Source organism: Branchiostoma floridae, chromosome 14, assembly GCF_000003815.2.
Source record: "Branchiostoma floridae strain S238N-H82 chromosome 14, Bfl_VNyyK, whole genome shotgun sequence".
In the NCBI taxonomy this organism is placed as follows: domain Eukaryota; kingdom Metazoa; phylum Chordata; class Leptocardii; order Amphioxiformes; family Branchiostomatidae; genus Branchiostoma; species Branchiostoma floridae.
The window spans coordinates 21,108,307-21,111,959 of record NC_049992.1 but is presented as its reverse complement, the minus strand read 5'-3'; the positions used below and the strand labels follow the sequence as shown (position 1 = coordinate 21,111,959).

The following is a 3,653-nucleotide window of genomic DNA, read 5'->3' as shown; positions in this document are numbered from 1 at the left end:
TCACTGAACAGTCGCTCAGTGTGTGTCTCATTTATAAATAGTATTACGTTTGTATCCTCTTTTCCCTAAAATTGTCATATAACTTGTTTAAGTCATCGCTCCACGTTGTCATAATAAATCATAGATTTCTTTTCGCGGTGAGAGCGCTGCCCAAGTGACAAAGGGTTCTATTCAGTGTCCTCACACAATTGATATATCTTGTAACGGCTGTTATATCTGTATACAATGCGTTCCCTTTTTGTTTAGAAAAGTATGCAAGGGATACAGTTTGGCATGATTATAAAAATAGAATTAATTTGTACCACGTACATGTATTTGTTTGTGCAATAGTATTGAAATCTATTTTTGACGGATACTGAATGTTTTAGTGTGTTTTTTCATTGTTGTACTGACTTGACAAGGTAAGAACTGTCTGACATATTATGCTTTATTTTTTTTTACATCTTTGTGTCTAAAAGCATTTCAGTTTATCTGCCGGGATATATATGAATATGTTTGGACCTCGGTCGGATGACGTAAGCCCGTTGTTCGGACGAGTTTCGCCGGACTCCCTTTCGTTTGAAAACGCAGACTTTTTTATCTATCAAGTCTGATCTGTCATTGTGGCTCCTGTGTAAGTAAGCGGGCTGGAATTTTCACGATTCATTTTCCTGTCATCATTTCTATTCCGCAGGTGCGGATCATTCAAAAGTTAGAAAGATCCCCACAACAAGACATCAAAATTGATGGAACTATTGCCTTGTTATGAGGAATGCTTTGTCTTGCTTTGTCTGCCCTTGAACACGTATCAAACATCCGTCAAAGATGATGATGATGATTCACGTATCTTACATAAGAATGACATAAAACATTGGTACGGTACGGTTGTAAGTGCTCCCAACGTTAAGGGCTTACGTGCCAGGCAGGCGGCCTGAGACCTCACCCACCCACCCCTACGCTACCCCATGCGGGGCCATTTGTGGGTACTCCCATGTAGAATGTCTGCGTGCAAGGGAGACGCCACGTCATGGGACGCTCATGATCATAAACTTATTTTTAGGCGATCGCCCGAGCCTCGCTTATATGTGAGAGGAACGGTTTTCAGGTTAAAAATACGCACGACCCTATGTCGATCTTTAACTTAAATCGGCCCACCATCCAACGATCACGAAATACGCCCGAAGATCGTGAATAATGCGACAGGAGTAAAACAAAGACTCTGCTGTATTCGGCTGTAGCTGACTCTTCCCCGGCCCCGGAAATATTAAGTGGGCTGCTATAAGAAAGATTAAGCCAGGTTGCTTTAACGGCTACTAGCCTGAGTATCATCCTCCGTAGTAACTGCTGGCACACGACTTTCGCTTCCGTGGTTAGCAAGCGAAAGTCGTGAGCGGTTACTACGGAGGATGATACTCAGGCTAAACGGCTACGGCTTCTCCATGAGAAAGTCGGAGACTCTTGCGAAAATTGCAGTGTTGGTCACATGCGTGTTGGGCTCTTATTGCAGAGTCGGTAAACTTGGAGGAGAGAAACTATAAAGCGAGGCCAGGATTTTTGCGCTGAAGCATTAACGAGGGGTATGGGTCTGATTCCTGGTGTGTCCTGACATTTCGGTAGTGTCGACGGAATGGACATCGGCTTGAGACTTGTCTTGCAAGCTGTGCTGCCTGCCCATCCAAGGAAGGTATTCCCTCGGTGAGCTTAACGTACGTTAAGGGCGTTCTTATCGTTATTGCGTGCGTACGTGCAAGGGCCTTGGTTTTCATCTCGAGCATCAACTTTCATCCCATGTCTGTATTGTAGGGCCAAACTAAGGACATGGTATTGATGGCATCAGCGCAGGCATTCATTCTTCGATTATTTTGAACAAATTGTTTTCTACACTCCGGGAGTGACTAACATTACAGAAAAATGGAAAGATCTGTAGTAAATTTTTGCATGATCTCTGCCTAATTCTGCGTTTAATGTTTGCAATTTACTATCTTATGTAGTACAGGAATAAACTCTCTTTAGTTGTAATGGTATGTTTTATCGTTTTTAACTGACGTTACATTAATGGTCCACAAATTTAAAACTTTAGGTGTGTTTTTTTTCAATTTTATTTTCTTAAGCGCACACGCGAATTTAATTTAAATGCTATTGGTACAGTTTACTTGCGGTGCCTAGCATTTGTTAACCCTATCCAGACCGGGGGCTAAAAGTGCTCGCGCCAACTTTGACGTCGTATAACTGCCGAACGACGTGTGCTAGGACGACGAAACTTGATGACTTTTCCTAAAATATTGTAAGCAACAATTTTGCGATTTTTCGGGTTTCTGACTGGCATTTTTTACCAAATTTACAAATTTTAGTTTGAATTACGGGATTTCATAGTTTTATTGCTAAAGCAAACTTGTTTATCTATATCATTAAGATCCTGTGTAATTCTAAGTTACATTTCTAATTGATTATTCATAATTTATGCTGATTTGATGACATCATGGGTCAAAATCCAAGATGGTGGACAATGTCATTTTCAACGATAAATACATGTTATTTTTATTCAAATTCCGTAAAAATCTTTTATTTTCTCACAAAACACAATCATTTGAACCTTTTTAGTCCACTTCCATTGGGTTTTAGGGTTATATGTGGAAAAAATCGTATTTTAGAAAATTTAAGCTTGGATGGATAGGGTTAAACTGCAATAGGTGACGCCTTAACAATGCGTCCACGTCAATAAGTAATTAACGAACGCGTACAGAAAGGAAACAGCGGCTATAAACGCCGGTTCAATCAAGGGGCTTGGCAGCTTTCTTTGTAATCGGTCAAACTCCATTGTCAGTCGGCGCTCAATTAGGTGACATGCTAAATACTCGCCCCCACAACTACACAACGGTGCCACCGCCTCTGTTTACCCTTACGTACAGACAATGTGTACAGCCTGGTTAAAATCAGGTCTTCCTGGCGACGAAAAAAATAATTGAATGGGGGTGGGGTGGGGGTGGTTAATGGCTTTCATAGAATTGTGCCGAGAATAGTTTTACAGTTAAACTTCAGGTTTTTCCCGGCAACCTGTATTGAGTTTTCTTCACTTTCGGACTTTAAGGGGGGGCCTTGAGTCTCAGTTTGTCCTGCCCATCGTTGCCAGTTATCTGTTTGTTTTTTCCTCAATTCATATCTAAAAGTCTTAAAAATAATGAATGCGATGGACTTATTCCGGCTTGGCTGACTAGAAGAATCTATTAGTACGGCACAAAAATGGGTACCTTATATAAGCATGCTAAAATGTATCCTAAAACATAACGTTTCACTCTCCCGGCTTAAGTTGGCGTTCATTATACTTGAGCTTTTCCTTTAAGTTCGGAAAAATACCTTCATGTGCCTTTCGGTATCTTTTATATACTTTGCCACAATATTTACACATCGTTTACGGAAGACCTCGCACGGTTTCCTTCTGGTATATGTTCACACAGCCTTAAAGGTTCCTTAAAGCCATATTATCCCGGTGGGCTTTCCGTGACTTTCTCATGGGCTTAAGTTGGCGTTCATTTGTAGTATAGAGGGCGTAATAACCTTTAGGCTGGCTTCAAGTGGTCTATGAGGCTTAAATCGGAACTTTCCGCACCATGTAAGCTTAATATCTAAAAGATACAGTTATAAATGTTGGCAGAGCTTATAAAGAGTATCCGTGT

At 40.9% G+C, this 3,653-nt stretch overlaps 1 protein-coding gene across 1 annotated transcript in view; it reads left to right on the top strand.

The window, feature by feature from the left end:
• The window catches only part of LOC118430255, a 20,871-nt gene that overhangs the window by 763 nt on the left and 16,455 nt on the right, over positions 1–3,653 (top strand). The window lies entirely within an intron of this gene.